The sequence below is a fragment of the Octodon degus genome, unplaced genomic scaffold (assembly GCF_000260255.1).
Source record: "Octodon degus isolate 3935 unplaced genomic scaffold, OctDeg1.0 scaffold00012, whole genome shotgun sequence".
In the NCBI taxonomy this organism is placed as follows: domain Eukaryota; kingdom Metazoa; phylum Chordata; class Mammalia; order Rodentia; family Octodontidae; genus Octodon; species Octodon degus.
Genome location: NW_004524588.1, coordinates 27,119,310 through 27,141,068, shown reverse-complemented (window position 1 = coordinate 27,141,068; position 21,759 = coordinate 27,119,310). Strand labels below are relative to the sequence as shown.

General features: G+C 39.5%; 2 pseudogenes; one reads left to right on the top strand and one right to left on the bottom strand.

Moving 5' to 3' along the window:
* Positions 1-12,734: 12,734 nt before the first annotated feature.
* Positions 12,735-12,966, top strand: LOC101563063 (annotated as a pseudogene).
* Positions 12,967-16,590: 3,624 nt separating this feature from the next.
* On the bottom strand, positions 16,591-17,091 carry LOC101563466 (annotated as a pseudogene).
* Positions 17,092-21,759: the final 4,668 nt, after the last annotated feature.

Sequence of the window (21,759 nt, the reverse complement as noted above, 5' to 3'; positions counted from 1 at the left end):
GCAGGCCGAGGAGCCACCGCGCAGGCGCCGCCCCGCCCCTCTCGCCGCGCGTCGCGGTGAGAGTCGGGCGCAGCGGGTCGGCGGTGGCGGTGACCGTGTTGGCCGGGCCAGGCGTCGGCGCTCGGGCTGGGGAGGGTTGGAGCCGGGGAGTCTGCAGAGGGCGAGGAGAGCCGTGGAAGTGCAAGAGCAGAGAGGGGCCGAAGTGTCCTGTGGGGGGAAATGGCAGGCAGGACGTGGCCTGCGCAAGGGTCAGCGTGGAGGTGTGCTACGAGAGGGGAGCGAGTGATAGTAACGGCGCGCGCGACCTGCCGTCCCACCGCCGGCCGCCTGTGGAGAGCGGGCCCTGGGAGAGAAGCCGAGGTTTTCGGGCCTGCCGTGCCTTCAGCGGTACAGCTGTGTGTATCCTGAAATGTTTGTAGCGAGAGCATTTATTCGTTGTTGTTGGCAGCAGGAAAGCGAGACGAGGAAATGGACAGGGACCGGACGGAAAGGCGCGCGCAGGACGGCGGGTGCAGCGCCCCGGAAGCGGGAAGGGAGTGGAGGGACTGGGTCAAGGGCCGTGTTTGTGCTGGTGATTTGCGGTTGCAGAGGACACAGGAAGGATACAGAAAGGAATTCTGAGTGAGACAGTCTCCTGTGTAGTATATAAAACGTTATTGGAGCAAAAAGCCATCTAGAAACTTTCTTGCTAAGATAAACATAATTAAAGTAGATGTCAAATTGTACTGTACAGTTGAATTAAAAATGTAAACTGTAGTGCAAGGAAATATTAGCTCAGATGGATTCCCAGAAAAACTTGCTCATTTTCTAGAGTAAGCTAGGAAAGGTGTTAGTGAACAAATACATATTCAGCCGCAGAGAGGTTGGCCCTTCTATTCCATTTTCTAGGTTGGCAAGCCTGATTCTGTGACTAAACTTACTGTATGCTTGTGATTGTTCCTTTGAAATAATAAACACGTTGTCACGGGTTAGTTCCAGAAAGACCCCAAAACTCTCATGCTCTCAAGGCAGGGCTTCTGGAACCGGATTGACTGTGGGCTTCCTATACTCATCAAAAGAGATGCTTATCTGAATGAGGTGCCGGGCTCTTTAGTTAGAGGGGAGTCCCTGGGACCCTGCCTCCTGGCCACCAGCTATGAGCTGAGCAGGCGTTCTGTGCTGGACCCTTCACCGGGTCCTTTCTGCCATGGAGCCAGCCAGTAAGGGAAAGAACCAGCTGAAATTGTAAGCCCTCTTTTAAGTTATGCGGTGGATATTTTGTCCCACTGACAAAAGTGACATAGACGTACATATAACAGTTTTTCTCTTTGTGTGTGTTTTTCTCTACATTGAGTCAGCTAAGCTCAGTAAATAGGCCTATTGCTGTGATTCACCACTGAACTTACTACTGCACCATTTACCCAATTATAAAGTGTCTCAATATGAAAAGTAAAGAATAACTTGATCTGAAAGTTGTATTACTGAATTTTTCTGATATATTGGCTGCTGTGCTGTATACCCAAGAAAAAAACAACTTGATTAGTACTAGCTAAGCTTTTTTTTTTTTTTGGTGGAACCAGGGATTGAACTCAGGTCCTTGTGCTTGCCAGGGAAGCACTTATTCCACTAAGCCATCTCTCCGCCCCCCCCCTTTTTTTTTTTTCAGTAGTGGAGATTAAACCCAGGGCCTTTGCATTGAGCTCCATCCCCACCCTTCAAAAAAATGTTTAGAGATAGAGTGGTACTAAGTTGCAAAGTTGCCCAAAGTGTCCTTAAATTTGCTATTCTCTTGCCTCAGCCGCTTGGAGTACTGCAATTATAGGAGCACAACATCACACTCAACTGGTCTCACTGTTTATGAGACTATTTAATCCTATTCTACATCATATGAAATTTTGCTATAAACTAATTGCAGTCTAGGTACACCTTTTACATTAAGTGGTTAACTTTATTGTTCCCCAAAGTTGTTTTTCTTCATACTAAGTTTGTATATCTCAGCTTTTGTAGAAGAAAACTATTGTCATGTTTTTAATTTCCCACAAATATAAAAATCACTAGAAAAGTAAAGCTTAAGAACATCATATAAAATGTAAAGCACTAAAATTTTATATTTAATAGATACAGTACTAAATTCATAATCATTTCATTCAACTTTAGTCAACCACATTCTGACAATATTAAATGGAAAAATTTAGAAATAAACAATTCATAAGTTTTAAATTGTTCACCATGCTAAACAGCATAATGAAATCTCATACCATTCTTGGTAGTGTGTGAGTCATCTTACCAGGTGGTAGCCTTCTCCATTACTGTATAGACTTATAGTATCAGTATTACAGTGCATGGACCCAAAAAGCCCTGTTTCCATAGGAGCTAATGTTATGTCACAACACCAGTTTTCCTTCATTTCACCATCTGGACATTGTATCATCACATATCATCCTAAGAAGATGGGTAAGTACAATATAATCAGATTTTTTGAGAGATCACATTCATATAACTTTTATTCTAATACATTGTAATAATCATTCTACATTACTAGTTATTGTTAATAACTTACTGTACCTAATTTGCAATTAATTTTTGTCAGAGTTGGTAGGAAAAAGTACAATATAAATAGGGTTTGGTACTGCTAGTGTCTGAAATCTGTGCATATTTTTTCTTTCCAGTAGTGGAATTTGCATTTCCCAGATTGGTTGCAACACCCACATACCTGCAAAATTCTTGTAAGGAATCTTTCTAAGTATTCTTACTATTAAGTGCCTGTAAAAATAAAGTATTGCATATTGACGCACTCCCTAGAGTTATGATTCTGTCAGGCACAATCTAAATGGCTGGGAATGTAGCTTCATGGTAGTGTATGCCCAGCACACACAAAGCCATAGGTTCCTTTCCACCTGCCACACACACAAACCAAGATTTCTGTTCCTAACGATGTGATGGACTAATGTAGGCTGTCTTCTTCCCCACTATATTGTTGTGACTATATAGGAACTAGAAAGAGATTGGAAAACTTACGTGAGATTTGCAAGAAAAATTTTGAGAATTGAAAGGTGCCTAGCACTTACTGAAGGGTAAAGAATATCAATTCATATCAAAACTACAGGAAAACATTTTAAATGTTTCTGTTTGTTGTAGCTGCACATTACCAACGCTAGATCGCTGCTTTCCAGGCACTTTGGCAGGTTAGTGTCTCCAGAATGAGGAAGTATGGGGTGACCTGCTGGTGCTGTCGCCAGTTGGCGTGAGAGAAGCAGCACAGGTAGCTACAGAAAGACGCCCAGATCTGAGCATTTCCTTCTCCCCAGCTAACCCTATAACCATAGGCAGGCTTCTTGGCTACGCTGAGAGATACAGTTCTCGTACTGAACCACTCACTAGACTGAGGGGCAAGTGTCTCCTGGAGGCTTGGCATTGCCTGATTGCTGGAGAGATTGCGACTCCAGACTGCTCAAGTGCAGCTGGCAGTACCAAGATGAACACAGCCTACACCTTTTCCTTAACTCACTAAGACAAACACGAGGTGAGACTTCGAATATTTCTCTGGAATTTTTTAACCACCCAGCGTTGCTGGTATTACAAGGAGAACATATGTTCCCAGAAAAGAGTTAAGAATATAAGGAGAATAGTAGCTATAAACACACAAATGCAAGGCATGGGGAAAATGACAATTTAAGTTGTTTTAAAGGACTAATTATAAAAAATGATATAAAACTAAGTAGTTGAAGAATTCAGAAGACGAATTAAATGACAGTGGAGTCAAGGAATAATTAACACTCAAGTAAAGCAGTGCTCTTGTAAAACACGAGGAACAGATGGGAGAAAAGATGTGGAGGGAGTGAGGAAAAAGTGTCAGCACTAATATACTATGAGACTCAGTAGGAGGTAGAGAAAAAATGTGAATAATAATTATCTAAAATTCTCCCAGAGAAGGATGAAAGGCTACAGATAATGTGTTAACAGGGTTTCCAACAGTTTGCATGTATAAATTCCTTGCCTATACATAAGAAAATAGAGAATAAGTGTAAATGAATGATGTGAGGCACATACCACTGGACAGGCTTTTTTGAAGCCAACAAGGCATTCCATATAATACCTGGGTGCAGGCAGATGGAAGATGAAAAGAATGTCTCAGGAAAAGGAGAAGCAGGCTTCTTTATAGTGCTCAAAAGAAGGCAAGGGACGTTAGGTGAGCAGGTCCTAGCAAACATCAGTGGGAAAAGTTCTCTGGTGCCTCAGGTTTACATTTGGGGTGTCCAGTGCTAACATGGATGTTCTCAGCCATCCTGGTGCTTGGATGATGCTATACACTGCTGCCTTATCTCCTTTTAGGACATCCTGTGTTTGCCTTGGGCAACAGCTCCAGGGCCCACCTGGGTTTTCTCTGAGAGCAAGGTTGCTGCTGACGAACACCTTAGGTGATGGGAAAGTCCCACCCATGTCAAGCTTGACATAAAGGTCGTGGTCTCTCCTAGGCTGGGGAGAGCTCAGCAGTCTAAGCGCCTTCCTGGCAAACACAAGAACCTGAGTTTGATCCCCAGTACCACATGCCTTGCTGACCACTGAAACCAAGTGTGGTGGAGCATGCCTGTAATCCCAGCACTGGGGAGGGTGAGACAGGAGGATCACTATGAATCTGAACTGCATAGCAAGACCTTATATCTAAGTAATTAAAACTTCTAAAAAAGATGAAACCCTCAAAGTTTCTAAAAGAAAAAGACCATTTTAAAATGACAGCAGAAAGCTTGGTGGTGCACACCGGTAATACCAGAACTCAGGAGGCTGAGGCAGGAGGATTGTTGCAAATTAGATAGCAGCCTGGGCTCCAAAGTGAGCTCAAGACCAGCCTGAACCTGCATAGTGAGACCCTGTCTTAAAAAGGAAAAGAAGGGCCACAGATAGCTCGGCAGCATAAGTACCTGCCTGGCAAGTACAAGGTCCTGAGTTTGATCCCAAGGGGGGGAAAAAAAGAATCTGATAAGACATATCCCAACAGTAACACTAATTGTGAGAATCTGATGAAGTTCATGTCATAGGCTGTCTATGTAATTTTGAAGGAAACTCATGATTAAATTGTGAATAGGGCTTGTCTGAGGCCTAGTATCCTGTCTGTGAGCTGACTGCAGTATACAGAAACAATTCTGTGTGCCTCAGGTCACAGCTGAGGCCTCCTCTGGTGAGGCTGTGGTGCCCCAGAGCAAGACTACATCAGCTGAAGGACTCCTGGTTTCTTGAGACGCCAGGAGTAACAAAAAAATGTTTCACCAGAAAAGAACAAGCTCCTCACTAACCTGCCATCTTTGCTCACTGTCCTTATCAACATCAGATCCTCATTAACAGCACTTCGGGGGCCAGGGAGATAGCTCAGTAGAATAAGTGCTTGCCTGGCAAGCACAAGGGCCTGAGTTCAATCCCCAGTTCTGCCAAAAATAAAAATAAAAAAGTAGCACAGCATATCATCTGGAGTGATCCTTGTCAACATAAGATCCTCTCAGCATCAGCCCCTGAGCCCTCTTGAGTCATCCAGTAAGTTGTTCACCATTGTCTCCAGTGTAAAAGTAAGAACTGCCTCCTGGGTGCCTCATAGGCTTTTGTTTCTGGTGAATGACTGATCAACCAGACACCCGCTGCATTGCCCTTTTGTGTCTTTTTCCTGTGAGCTGTAACACCTTGCAGAAAATCAGGCTTACTTCAAGGGTCCCCAGTAGGCTCATGCACATCAAAGAAAACCACCTGCAGAACAAAGAGACAACCTATAGACTGGGAAGAACGCTTGGCCAGCTATTCCTCAGACAACTAATATCCAGAATGTGTAAACAAAAAAAATTAAACCTCCCAAATTTAAAGACCTAATTAAAAGTGATCATCCGAAATCTATAGAGACTTCTCAGATTAAAAAAAGAAAAAAAAAACAGCCAATGAATACATGAAAAAATGTTCAACATTATTGGCTATTCAAGAAATGCAAATTGGGCCAATGAGATAGCTCAGTGGTCTGAAGCGCCTGCTTAGGCAAACTTAGTCAAGCATGTAGGGACCACGGTTCGATCCCTGGCACCACACCCTGTGCCAGCGCAACCCCCAGGTTGGACTTATTCCACAAATGATTATCATCAAGAAATCAATAATAAATACTGGCAAGGCTATGGAAAGAAAGGAATATTTCTCCATTGTTGGTGGGAATATTAATTGATACAACCACTATGGAAGTCAGTATCCTAAGAAAACCTAAAAAATAGAAATTCCATTTGACCCAGTATTCCCCTTCTAGGTATCTTCCCAGAAGAGTTAATGGCATCGTATTACAGTGTTATGTACAAACTCATTTGTAATGTTCAGTTTATAATAACTAAATCTTAGAAGCACCCTATATGTCCATCAGTAGATGAATGGATAAAGAAAATGTGGCATTTATATACAAGGGAGTACTACTCTGCTATAAAGAAGGATAAACTTGAGTCCTTTGTGGAAAAATGGATGCATCTTAAAATCTCAATGCTAAGTGAAGTAAATCAAACACATAAGCTTAAGTATCACATCCTTCTGTTACACAATATATATATATATATATATATATATATATGAATATGAAACAAAAGACAGTATGAGAAAAAGAGGCAGGGGAAAAAGATTTTGAAATCCAGCCCAGAAAATATATCTAAAAGTGTCTTAAGTGTTTCATGTGTTATTGGCCAATCATTCCAGTATTCAATCTGTATATATGATAATTAACTTTATAAGGTGTCTCAGTTACTCTTCTCTCATTGCTGGGACAAATACCCGACATTCAAAATGAAGGAAAGAAAGACTTAATTAGCTCACAGTTTCTGGAGTTTTCAGTCCATAATTAGCTGGCTCCAAGGCAGACTGGCACATGGCAGAGCGCAGCAGTTCGTGGTGGTAGAAGGCAGCAAAATAGCAAGAGCAAAAGAGAGGAGTAATGGCAACAGAGAGGAAGTCTGTCTCCCTTATGTTGCATTCAGGCTGGGTGCAGTACTTACACTTATTATCCCAGCATCACTTATACCCATAATCCCAGCAGCACTTACACCTATAATCCCAGTGGATCATGAGTTAATCACATGACTCTAGAAGTCCACCCCATGATTGCATGAGGCTTTGGGGGGACAACTAGACACAAACCAAAACATAAGGTAAATAAATGAATCTGGTATGGGAAACACAAAGGGGGATGGAAGGCAGAGGACAAAAGAGAAGTGTGCTGCATACATGTTGCAATTCCCTGCAGTGGATATAATCATGTACTGCCTGAGATATAGCTCAATGACACAAATGCCTTCCTGGCAAGCTCAAGGTCCCAAGTTTGATCCTCAGTACTAAATGAATAAATAAATAAATTCTTTTTTAAAAATGAACATACGAGGATGGAAAAAGATATAGTGGGCCCTAAATTGATTGTATTACATACTAATGAAACCTTAGTTTCATTAATTAATGTAAAAAACTATCAATCATAATTTTATCTGATCTCAATATAGTAAACAAAATTAAGAAATTAAGGTAATAAGATAAATTACTTTTGAACGAAAGAGGACATACAAATCCTCAGTACCGCAAAGGAAAAAAAAAATATGAAGCCAATTATGAAATACTTAAAAATGAAGGGGGAGACTTGTCAGCCATGGTCCCTCCCACCCTGCCGAAGTTTGTCATCTGTCCACCACTTCTAGCACTGAATACCACCAGAGAGACCTGCTAGGCTAGCCCTTGCCCCTCCAGTCTTCCTGTCAGAGTTTTCTGATTCTGCCCCCACCCTTCCCCCACCCCACTGCTACCCTGAAGACTGTGGGGAGCCTTGGCAGCCATGGCCCACCCCTCCAGCCTTCCAATTGGAGCTTGCTGATTCCTGCTGCCACTCCTTGCCCTGAAGACTGCCAGGGAGTCGTGAATATCACAACTACCTGCAGGAGCCTTGTGGAGCACTATCTTGTGTCCATCCACCATCAAGAGAGCCTTGTACAATTTCAGCCTACATTCATCAGATCCTTCTTGAACTGTGGCTCCCCGCCCCCCCCCCCGGGTAATGAGATAGAAACCACATTGAACATCACATTAGGAGCTTTGGTGAGCCTACCCAGCCCTCCCACTATCTGGAGAACCTTGCTGGCCTGCACCCTGCACATCTGCCATCACTGCAAAAAGTTACAAAAGGAATTAAGAACATGCTTAAGTAAATGCAAAGGAACTAAAATTATCCCATGCATATTATCTGAACATAGTGCAATGAAACTGGAAATTACTGACAAAACAAACAGCACAAACTCTAAACAGAAGCTAAATAATATCCCCCTTAACAATGAGTCATGGATGAAATAAGATATTAAACAATATTTAAAATTAACAAAAAAAATACAGATACAGCTTACCAGAACCTGTGGGATGCCAGAAAAGCTGTCTTAAGAGGAAAATTTATAGCAATAAATTCTCATATCAGGAAAACAGAATGAGCCCAAATATACAATATTAAGCTGCACCTCAAGCACCTAGAAAAGCAAGAGAAAGTCAAGTCCAAAACCCAAAGAAGACAGGAAATAATGAAGATTGAAGAAGAAATAATGCAATGGAGATGGAAAAAAAAAAAAAAACACAATGAGGAAGAGTTGGTTCTTTGAAAGAATAAATAAAACTGACCAACCTCATTAAAAAAATTCATATTTGTGCAATGAGGAATGAAAATGGTGAAATCACTACAGACCCTATAGAAAATTGAGATTATCAATACTTATTTCCAAAATCTTTACTCTCATAGAATGGAAAATATGGAAGAAATGAACAGATTCCTACATACATATGAACTACCAAAGCTAAATCAAGAAGATATAAAAATTCTGAATAACCCAATGAAATTGAACATGTAATCAAAAACCTGCCAACAAAGGAAAGCCCAGGTATTGATAGATTCACAGCTGAATTCTATAAGAACTTTAGGGAGGACCTAATGTCAACTCTTCTCAAACTCTTTAATGAAATTGAAAGGGAAGAAATCAGTCTGGAGCGCATTGAGCCCACACCTCGCTAGGCCTCCTTCAGTGACTTCTACTGGCTGGATGCTGCACAGGAAGGACTCTGGGAGACCTTCAAGCCACGCGATGGAGGCAGTGACCTTTGAAGATGTGGCTGTTAACTTCACCATGGAGGAGTGGGCTTTGCTGGATCCATCCAAAGAAGCTCTACAGAGATGTGATGAGAGAAATGTTTAGGACTGTGGCTGCTATAGGTAGAGCCTAGGATAACCAGGTTGAAGAAGAGCATGAAAATCGCTGGAGAAATCAACAAAATGAAGAGTTGGAGAAATGGTACCTAGTAAATATGTCCACCATAGCTCACACTGGAATGAAGGCATAAGAGTTTTTGGGATTAGAAGAGAAGTTGTATAAATGTAATCAACAAGGCAGAGGAACCTGCAGTGATTTTCACTCTTTTCAGAATGATGCAAGGACAAAAACTAGAGAGAAATCCTATGAATATAATCAATGTGAAAAATCCTACTTTGGTCTTAGTGAAAGAACTCAGCTTAGAGAGAAGTCCTTTGTATATAAAGAAAATTTGAAAGCCTCCAATACACCCAGCAATGCTCAGAGCCATGAAAGAAGTCACACTGGGCAGAAACCCTATGTATGTAAGCAATGTGATAAAGCTTTTAGTACACAACGTTACTGTAAAAAACATGAAAGGCTTCACACTGGGGAGAAACTCTTACATATGTAAACAGTGTGGGAAAGCTTTTATTATACATAGAGATTGTAAAATACATGAACAAATTCACACTGGAGAGAAACCCTATGTATATAAGCAATGTGGGAAACCTTTTAAGACACAAGGTCAGTGTAAAACACATGAAAGGATTCACACTGGGGGAAAACCCTATGTATGTAAACAGTGTAGGAAAACTTTTAGTATACATAGAGTTTGTAAAATACATGAAAGCTTCACACTGGGGAGAAACCCTATCTATGTAAACAGTGTGGGAAAGCTTTTAGTAGACAAAAGTCATTTTAAAACACACAAATGGCTTCACACTGGGGAGAAACCTTATGTATGTACGCAATGTGGGAAAGCTTAGTACACAAGGTTATTGTAAAGTACATGAAAAGCTTCACACTGGGGAGAAACCCTATGTATGTAAGCAATGTGGGAAGGCTTTTAGTATATAAGGTTATTGTAAAATACATGAAAGAATTCATAGTGGGGAGAAACCCTATGAATGTAAACTGTGAAAGCTTTTAGTATACAAAGAAACTGTAAAAGACATGAAAGAATTCACAATGGGGAGAAGCCCTATGTATGGAAACAGTGTGGGAAAGCTTTTAGTCTACATAAAAATAGGAAAATGAAAGAATTCACGCCGGCAAGAAACCCCTATGTATGTATGTAAGCACTGTGGTAAAGCTTTCCTCACACATTGTGACTGTCAGAAACGGGAAACAGTGCATACTAGATAGAAAATCCGTGTATGTCAGCAATATGGGAAAGTTTTTAATACAAAAGATTATTGTAAACTACATTCTAACACAACAAGGAAAATTATAAACAGAGAAAGCTTTTTTATACAGGGTTATTATAAAGTATATGAAAAAGCAAACACTGGGGAAAATGCCTGTGTATATAAGCAATGTAAACTTATATAAAAAGTACTTTTTAAACACATGAAGTCTCATGGGAGAAAATCTGTGTATATATGCAAGGTGGCAAAGCTTTCAGTATAGCTGGTAATTATAAAAGACGAAAGAGCTCACACTTGACATGAATGCCATATATGAGAGCAATGTGTGAAAGCTTTCATCCTACCTGGTGTTTGCAAAAGACAAAATAACTCATACTGGACAGAAACCATATGTGTGTAAAATGTATGGGCAAGCATTATTATTATTATTATTATTATTATTATTTTGGTCAATAACTGGAGAGAAAGTTTATGAGCTTAGTTTGATAATCCTGTGCAAGTTTCTCAAGTAATGGAAGCATATATGACTGATTACTACAATATGCTTGATGCAAGTACTTCTTCACAAAATTTCCATAAAAATGCAGTCCCAAATAAAAATATCCTAATGCACATATATTATGTATTTTTTTAGAAAGTCACTTAAGTATCTGAATTATGTTTCTATAGCATTTAATAAACTATATTGAACTGGCCAAAAAAAAAGGGAAGAATTTCTCCCAAATTCATTTTTGGAGGCAAGTATTACTCGGCTACCAAAACCAGAGAAGGACTCAACCAAAAAAGAGAACCACAGGCCAATCTCCCTAGTAAACATACATGCAAAAATCCTCAATGAAATACTACCAAACAGAATTCAGCAAATCATCAAGATTACACATCATGACCAGATGGGATTCATCCCAGGAATGCAAGAATAGTTTAATACATGCAAAACCGTAAATGTAATACACCACATCAACCAAAGGTGAAAGATAAAAATAAGAGCCAAAAAGATAAATAAGAGCCAGAGATAAAAATCACATGATCATCTCAATAGATGCAAAAAGCTTTTGACAAAGTCCAACACTCATTCATGATTAAAAAAAAAAAACCACTACAGATAATCGAAATAGATGGTCTTTACCTCAAATTGATAAAAACCACCTATGACAAACCAAAAGCCAACATCATAATTACTGGACAAAACTTAAAAACCTTCACTTTAAAATCAGGAACAAGACAAGAATGTGCACTGTCACCACTGTTGTTCAATATAGTTCTGGAAATACTAGCCAGAGCAATTAGATAAGAGAAAGAAAATCAATAATGATGGGAAAAGCAGAGGTAAAATTATTATTTGCAGATGACATGATGCTGTATGTTGAAGACCTCAAAAGCTCCACTAAGAGACTTGTAGATTTAATAATCCAATTCATTAGTATAGCAGGATACAAAGTCAGCACTCAAAAATCAATAGCATTTCTACAAACAAGGAACACACCAAGAAAGAAATTATGGAAACCATGCCTTTCACAGTAAAAAATGAAATACATCCCCCAAAATGAAGTACTTAGGAATCAATCTCACCAAGAAAGTAAAAGATTTATATGGTGGAATTCATAGTACTCTAAAAAGAGAGACCAAAGAGGATTTCAGGAAATGGAAAGATTCCTTGCTCCTGGACAAGAAGAACTAATATTATGAAAATGTCCATACTGCCAAAATATTTATACAGATTCAATGCAATCCCAATTAAAATACCATTAGTATACCTCACAGATGTAGAAAAATCATTCCTGAAATTCTTCTGAAACCAGAAGAGACCTAGAACAGGAAAAACAATCCTGGGTAACAAAGGAAAGGCAGAGATGGGTATTCCATTGTTTGGACAAAATATCATGTCTGCATCTTGTACTATGAATAACATGAGAACAACTATGCAATGTATTATTGTAACTGTCCTACTAGCCCGTTTTGAAACTCATTGCTATTTGTTCCTCAATCAAATTAATAATAAGAAAAAAAAAAAAAGAAAGGCAGGAGGCATCATAATTCCTGACTTGAAATTATACCACAAAGCTACTGTGATAAAATCAGCATGGTGGCAGGGGCACACATGTGTGCAGGTGACATGGAGGAATGAAGCAGTGCTCCAGAACCACCACCCGGTCTGATCTCTCATGCCATCCATGGTGATGGCCACCCAGCCCCCGCCACTGCTGTGGGAGTGCAGGTGGAAACTATCTCTCCAGGAGATAGGCACACCTTCTTAAAGCATGACCAGACCTGTGTGGTGCACTACACCAGGATGCTCGAAGGTGGCAACAAGTTTAATTCGTCCTGTGAAAGAAACAAGCCCTTCAAGTTTATGCTTGGCAAGCAGGAGGTGATCCAAGGTTGGGAAGAAGGGGTGGCCCAGATGAGTGTGGGTCAGACAGCCAAACTGACTCTCTCCCCAGACTATGCCTGTGGTGCCACTGGGCACCCAGGAATCATCCCGCCACATGCCACTATTTGACTTGGAGCTTCTAAAACAGGAATGACAGGAAAGGCCTCCTCCCTTAGCTCCCTGTTCTTGGATCTGCTATGGAAATCATCTTGTGCCTCCAAATGTGTGCACATGAATCCATATGGAGCTTTTCCTGATATCCCACTATGTGTAAACATCTACTCCAACTGAACGTGTTCTGTCATTCAGCTTGGCTTCTGACACTTGCATTTCCTCTACCCTTTCTCCTTTTATGTGTGTTTACCTAAACTGTATGCCATAAATCTCAAGTTACTCATTTTGGTTTTGGTTTCGGTCCTTTTGACCTAGTTTCCAGTTAAGTATAATGTCAAGTATTAACAGCACAAGTGATGGGTTAACTTCAGAATAGTAATTGGTGTTGGGGTAGGGCTTGCAAGAATATTGTATTTTAATTTTTGGATGAAATTTTTATTATATATTAAACATATTTGCTGCTGCAGCAGATTTGAGACTTTTTTTCTTTTCTTTTTTTTTTTTTTTTTTTTTTGCAGAACCAGAAATTGAACTCAGGCCCTTGCGCTTGCCAGGGAAGCGCTTATTCTACTGAGCCATCTCCCTAATCCTTGAGACCCTATTGAAGGCTGAATTATTCTCCATTGTGAGAGATGTCCTTGGGTTAAGTTGAAAGCCCAACCCAAAACTGAAGTGGAAAGGGGGAAAGCCTTTGCCTCTGCCAGCCCCAGCCACCTCCCCTGAAACTTCTGCCTTTTGAAAGCAGGTCTCTTTCACTGCTATGTTGGACACTGTCAGGAACTGTCCCTGGGCCAGCAGGGACCACTGATGCCTTCATTATGACCTGCCCCCCTCCCCATCCTGTGCTTTATCTAAAGGATTTTCAGGACATTTCTAATCTCATAACTACCCAAGTTTCACTTCCTAATTTTTAATAACTTTAATGGAAAGTTTAAATTGAATGTGCTGTCTGTAGACTTATCACCCAATGAAAGCCCTGCCACCATGACAAATCCTTGAGTGTTCTCTTAAGATAATGATGCTGGTCATTGCAGCTTCAGCGTTCCTTGTTTTTTATTTTGTTTTTGTGAGGGTTTTTATTTTGTTTTGTTTTTTAATGCTTCACTCTCTCTGCTGATCTCAGAGTTCCCTGGCTTTTCTTCCTTCAGTCCCTTCTCACCCTTTGCTGTCCTGTGTAGTGATTTGGTGAGAAGCATTGTTGCTTTGTTGCCCATTCCACACACTCAGTACCACCCCTCCCCCACACCACATATAAGTTTCAAGTTTTTATTATTGCAATAAAAGTTCTTTGTGCTGGCTTTTCTTTTTTTTTTCAAATTTTATTTATTTATGTGTGTGTGTGTGTGTGTGTGTGTGTGTGTGTCCAGCTCAGCCCACCAGGGGGCGGGGCTGGCTGGCATGTGGTGCTGGGGGATTGAACCGCGGTCCCTGTGCTTTTCTAAGCTTGTTCAAAGTAGGTGCCTTAGACCACTGAGCCATCTCACCAGCCCCTGTGCTGGCTTTTCTAAAATAAAATAAAATCAGCTTGTTACTGGCAAATAAAACAGAACTGAGGATCAATGGAACAGATTAGAAGATGTAAATACAACTACAAGCACACTCAACCACCATATCTTTGACAAAGGAGCCAAAGATGCTCACTGGAAGAAAGGCAGCCTCTTCAATAACTGGTGCTGGAAAACTGACTTTCCACATGCCAAAGGCTTAAAATAGACTCATGCCTATGACCTTGTGCAAAACTACAGTCAAAATGGGTCAAACATTTAAATATTAAAACTGAAACACTTCACTGTCTGGAGGAGAAAGTAGGTAGAAATCTCAAGGACCTTGGGGAAGGTAAAGAGTTCATGAAAAAAAAAATCAAACTCCATAGGAAATACTTCAAAGAATCAACAATTGGGATCTCATCTTTTTGAAAAGCTTCTGCACACCAAAAGAAATCACCAAGAGTAAAAATAAAATCTAAGAAGTGGGAAACAATTATAGCAGTCTCTGTTAGACAAAGGACTCCTATCTAGAACATAAAAAGAATTTAAAAAATCAGCCCTCCAGAATTCAAAGACCCAATCCAAAACTGGGTATCTGAAATGAATATACACTTCTCAAATGAAGAGATAGAAATGGCAAACAAATGTGAAAAAATGTTCAATATCATTGGTCATTCAAGAGATTCAAGAGATGCAAATTAAAACAACACTGAGATAGCATCTTAGGCCAGAAAGAATAGCTATCATCACGAAGTCAACCAATAAGAAATTCTGGAGGGACTGTAGGGAAAAAGGAACGCTTCTCCACTGTTGGTGGGAACACAGCTTGGTACAACCATTGTGGAAATGAGCATGGAGATTCCTCAAAAAGCGAGAATTGTAGGTCCCAGTCAAACCAGCTGTTTCCCTCCTAGGTATTTTTTCAAAAGAACTGAGCTCATCATACCACAGTGATATATGGGCACCCATCTGTAAAGCAGTGCGGTTTGTAACGGCTAAATCTTGGAAACAACCCAAATGCCCATCAACTGAGGAATGGATTTACAAAATGTGATATTTTGGGCCTTGGAGGTAGCTCAGCAGTATAAGTGCCTGCCCAGGCACGTGCAAGGTTCAATCCCTGGCACCACATGCTCTGCTGGCCCTGTATTGGGCCAGCCACCAAGACAGGGCATGGTGGTGCATCCTTGTAATCCCAGCATCAGGAAGGCTGAGTCAGGAGTATTACTCTAAGTCCAGGCTGAACAGTGAAACCCTGTACCAAATACATAAAATTTAAAAATGTATGGGGGCCTGCCCATTAGCTCAGGTGTTTAAGTGCCTGCTGAAACAAAGTCAGGCTCAGGATGCTGTGGTTTGATCCCCTCATCCTCAAGCCAAACCAGACCTGCCCTAAAGATATCCTGAGCTGCCCCCCCCCATAAAAATATATAGGTATGGTATTTTTACACAATGGAGTATTATTCAGCTATGAAAAAGATAAATTTGAGGCTTTTGTAGATAAATGAATGCAGCTAGAGACTATATTTGTAAGAATGAATCAGATCCACATATGCAAATATCATATTATGTCACTAGTGTGAGAACTTGAAAGAGTAACATATCTAAAAGTTGTAACAGATACTGTGAAAGGGAAAGAAATTGTTCAGTAGGAAGGAAAAACTGGGATAAGGAAAAGGACAAATGTAAAAAGGGGAAAAGATATATTTAGATATATATGCAGAATAGTTTGAATAACTATATTGTCAATTTCTGCTAGTCCTTTGAAATGAGCAGTTAATGCTTACATTTTTTTCTTACTGATTTTTTCCCTCTTTTGAGGTTCTTATAACTTCTTTGTTTTTTTGTTGTTGTTTTTAAACAAATCTCATACATTTATATGTGGTAATATAATATGTGAACAACTAATTTGAAGATAGCATCATGTAAAGCAACAACCATTGTTGAATTCATATTACTTTTCTTAGTGAAATCTTGTATGATTTCTAATGTTCTTTTCTTTATGTCTCTATTTTGTATTCTTTCTTTCTTTCCTTCTTTCCTTCTTTCCTTCTTTCCTTCTTTCTTCTTTCTTTCTTTTGCAGAAAAAAACAAAGACAGATTTATTGGGTGCTCAGTGATTACCCGAAGGACTAGGGCACTGAATGGAAGGGGTTGACCCCAGTCGCAGTGCATCAGGGCACAACCGTGCAGGAGCTAGAAAGGGACTGGGTAATCTTGCGTGCCCACTGCAGGTATGGAGGGTTCCCTGCTCCACAGGCTACGCAATCGACCACCTCTGCCACTTCCTAAGGGTGCACAGAATGGACAAAATCTGTCAAATCTGGGACCAAGGAACTTTGCGTTTTAATCAGCAGCAGCACTTCACTGTCTTCGTCCATCTTTCCTTTCCACTCATAGATAAATGTGATCTGAGGGATGAGATGGATGCGGGCTGCTAGATGCTCCTCCACCACAGCTCTGGCGATCTCCTTGACGACCTTCTCACTGGGGCAAGTGACAAAGGCTGCAGACACAGATCCCAGGATGTAGCCGGAGCCTGAGGCCGGGGTGGGCTGGGGCGGGGGGCTTCCAGAGGCCATGGACAGCAGGGCTCTGGGCAGTGACAGAAGGCGGAAAGCCCCAGGCAGCAGTGCCAGCATCCACTGAAGTGACAGGAGCAGAGCAGCCCCTCTGCCAAGCTGGGCTGCAGAGACCTGCACCCTCTAATGCAGCCTATGTGGGGGAGGAGGCTTGATACCAAGTCACATATCAGGCAAGAAAAAGCTATTTTGTATTCTTTAAAAAGAAAGAAAGGAGGGTAGTGAAAATTTTATAGGTTGAAATTTGTGAAAGAACACTTAGAAAAATTTATAAAAATGTATTAGCAAAAAATATTGAAACAGGACTTGGGCAATAGTTTGAAACTGGGTATGGTGGCACATGCCTGTAAGCCCAGCATTTGGTAGGCTGAGACACGAGGATCACTATGAGTCCAAGCTGCATAGTAAGACCCTGTACCAAATAAATAGAAGATTAAAGAACAATTAAAGTAACGGAACAGCCAGGCATAATGGTGCATGCCTGGGATCTCAGCACTCTGGCTCAGATAGGACTGAAATAGTATTGCTTGTGAGTTCAAGGCCATCCTAGGGCCTTGAGTTAGCTCAAGGCAAGCCTGAATTGGAGTGAGACCCTGACTCAAGAAAGAAAAAAATTAATGAATCAAAAAGATAAAGACAAATGTGAAGAAAAAATTCATTTTTCTCTTTTCTTTTTTCTATCCCCTCCCCATACCCTATGCAACCCCATCTCTCTCTCTTTCTACACACCCTCTCTTTCCATATTTTTCTTTTTCTCTTCCTTCTTGAGCAAAAACATTTATCTTCTGCCCTGTTAACACAGGAGTTCCTGGTTTTCAAGCCTTTAAGATTCTGGGAGTTAGGCGAGTGATCATCAGTTCAGGCCTTGGCCTCAGACTGCGAAATCCACTGCGTACTCTCCTGACTTGCAGGCCTTCAAGCTCTAATTAATTACACCACCATCTTTCTTGGTTATCCAGTCTTTGCAGATAGCATATCATGGAGCATTTTGCTCTTCATAATTACATAAACCAATTCCCATAATAAATCTCTTTTTATATAACCAAGTATATCCCATTGGTTCTGTTTCTAAAGATGTACTAAATACTCAGCTCTATGAATTAGAGGAAAAACAATACAGAAAATCCACAGAAACGGGATGAAAATAAGTATAACAAAAATGTATAAATCACTAATGTAAAGAATGACCTCAGAAATAGAATTAAGGATTAATACAAGCTAAAATATATTTAAGTACATTTTAAAAATAACATTCCCACAAGATTGAACATAAAAATACAATATATAAATGATCAATATATACATGAAAAAGAAGTAATAGAACCTGAATAAACATCATAGAAAAATATTATGGGCATCTTTACACAAAATATTTAAAATATAAGTAAACAATCTTGAAACACAAAAGGTGAAATACACTAAATAATAAATGTAAGATACATAAATTGAAATAGCAATTAAAGATCACTATGCAACTAGAGAATATACTCCAGTGAAATAGATCAGACCCACATGTGTAAATGTCGTATTGTCTCCTTAGTGTGAGAATCTGAAAGAAAAAAATGGAACCTGAAGGGTATAATAGATACTGAGGAAAGCAAATGAACTTATTCAAAAAGAAAGAATCACTGAGTTGAGAAGGACAGGAGAGGGAGTGGGGGAAAGAGATGTATCTAGGTATGTAAGCAGGTTGGTTTGGACAACTGTACTGTGCATTTCTGCTGGCCTATGGAAAGAAGAAGTTAATTCTTTAATTTGTTTTGTCTCCTTTTTTCAATTGTTTGTACTTTTTTCTTCTAAATTTCTTATACATTTCTTTTTTCTTCTTCAAATTTTATGTGTATATATCTGGTAATATGAATAATTGGTTGGAAGACAATAGTATGTATTACAACAAATACTGTGAAATTCATATTTGTTAAATGAAATTCTGTATCGCTTTATAATTCTAATTCATACTGTTTAACATTTTTTAAAATTTTAAGAAGACCATCATTATAAACATTTTTATTGTATAAATGCTAATCAATTTTCAATGAATTAATGAAAATACAAGATTGCCTATTTCATTTTAGTAGCCCCAAATTTCATATATGTATAAATATATATGAACTCTAGTGAAATTTCAAGTATAATATTAATCAAAAGTGTTGTTAAGAAAAAAAATATTTAAAAAAATAGGAATAAACAATTACATATTTTTACACAGAAATTTAGGAATCTAACCATAGATTATAGCAAGACAGTCTTATGACATTTTTTTCTTGTCTCTTGTTTTCAATTGTTACCCTTTATTTTAACAAATATTTACTTGAGAGACAGTGTAGCAGTAATTGATACGACATTAGAAGCAGTACATATTTAGGAGACCAGAATGACAGGCATTCCAAGCATGGCCCTAGTACTACACATTGCTATCTTCAGTGCAGTTGCTTAGTTCACAGGTATCAGTAGATACAGTCAGGGTGAGAATCCTACCAATTAACTGCTACTTTCAAAAACCTGCTGAAGATTCTCAGGATCATTCCTTAACCATCTTGTGCATAAATGGTTTTGCCCCTGTCGTGTTTCCTAGCTCCTTGTCCTCTCTTCGTTATTTAATTCTTAAGTTCCTGCTTTCCTTTTAATTGTGTTATAACTTTCTATTTTTATTTCTTCTTTTGAGTTCTTACACTAAGGAGAATATATGATATTTACACATGTGGGTCTGGTTTATTTCACTTATGAGTGTATCTTCAAGTGGCATCCACTTATATATGAAGCCTTCGAGTTCATCGTTCTTTATAACTGAATAATACTCCATTGTATAAAAATACCACATCTTCTTCATCCATTACTCAGGTGACAGGCATTTTGGTTGCTTTCAAGATTTGGCTGTCACCAATTGTTCTGCTGTAGACATAGCTGCACATATATCGCTATGATATGGTGTTTTCAGTTCTTCTGGGAAGATTCTCAGTAGGGGGATAGCTGGATTGAATGGGATTTCCAGTCTTAGTTGTTTTTTTTAATGAACATTTTAATGTTATGTATAACAGATCATTATGAATACAATGGAAACAAAGTTTTATCAATTTAATAAAAAATTTCAATATAAAGTGGGGAGGTAATAATTGATACCTATATATAGTATTTATTTTTAAAAATATTCCCAGCTTGAGGCTGAAACAAATAATTTTGCATTCCAAACTCTAAAACCATGATTTTCATGTGAGCTTAATGTAGAATTACAGCAGAAAAACAGAAACATTTTAATAAATTTCCTTTGTTTGTCCTTAAATGAATAAAATCTCTGACTGCTACAGGTCTCCTTTTAATAATATATATTTAACTCCTTTCTAGTGGAACAGTATTGAATGGCATATTATGTACACTCAAAACCAAACCAAAACAAATACTGTATAATATCTAGAGGGGGATGTTGTTGAGTTCTAACATTTAACCTAAGGTTTCAATGGATTTTCACTTTTTCAGTTTTCTGAAAAGACATCAAAAAAGATAAAAAATAAATATTTCTCTCTTTGTGACCATTCCTGACTTAAGTGATGGCTACAGGGATGAACAAGGAAGGAAGCCTTGCCCAGGGGATCACTGCAAATTGTGGGTAATGGCTACACAACACAAACAAAAAATATTCCAAGTTTTTTCTTCTTCTTTTAAAGGAAACCATACAGCAGTCCTGAAAAAATTTTTTCCCTAGTTCTGCACAAGATCATTGTAGCAGAAGACCTCAGAAACGTCCATAGAGATCACCAACTGCTGTAAAGAGGCTTCATTATAATAAAAATTTGGATAGTATAATAGCACTGTTCCTGGAACATTAGCAAAAGTATATACATTCCAGTTACCTTTGATTTAGCCATAATCATATGTATGCCTTTTTTGGACAAAAATATATATTTTTATAAAAACTGATCATCCAACTTTAATGATTTCATATATGGACTCAAGGGAGTAGTAAAAGGAACAGACCCAATTATGACAAGGTGATTCAGGGACAGAAAAATCAAGTTCCTCAGGAAAAGTAAAGTATACAATTAGAGATTTAAACACATGTATTCAGTCCTATTCCCACCTTCCCACCAGTGATGTTAAACGGACTCTTCAATTTATAAAAGCTTTCAGTGGTCTCGTTGCCCTATTTGCAATCAAACCTCTCTGAGAAAAATTATCCTGACTGCATGACCTGAAGTGCTCTTGCTTGGTCTGAAATACTAGATAGATACTTTATTTTTATAAGACAGCCTTTTTGATTCTTTATGTACTTTTATTTCAATTAACTGATAAAAAGAAAGGGGAGCTGATTAGCATTTTCCATCCCAATATCACCTATCTGCTCAGCTAAAACTTCTTCATTCAATCTGTTTCTTTTCAGTCTCCTATTTGCTAAGGTTGGCGAAATCTGCGAAGGCATCCTGCTTGGCTTGCACGGTTCCGGAAGTCATGGCCAGGGTGGGCACGCCCACGCCCACCGCGCCTATCGAGCCCATCCCAGCAGCTGGCATCCCCATGCCCATGTTCGTGCCCATCTGGTTCGTCAGTGGAGCGTTCCCAAGAGGGGCCATTCCCACGGTGCCAGTCCTCACACTGGGCATGCTCAGGCACGGGTCCCCCCAGCAAAGGGTTAGTGTGTGGCCGGACAGGAAGCGTATTTGATGGAGAACTGAGGTTCATGGCTCCAGAACTTTGAGTCATCACATTCAGAGGCTGTTGCCTATTTTGCTGCTGAATCATGGTACTGAGCGATGGCTGCTGGGGTTT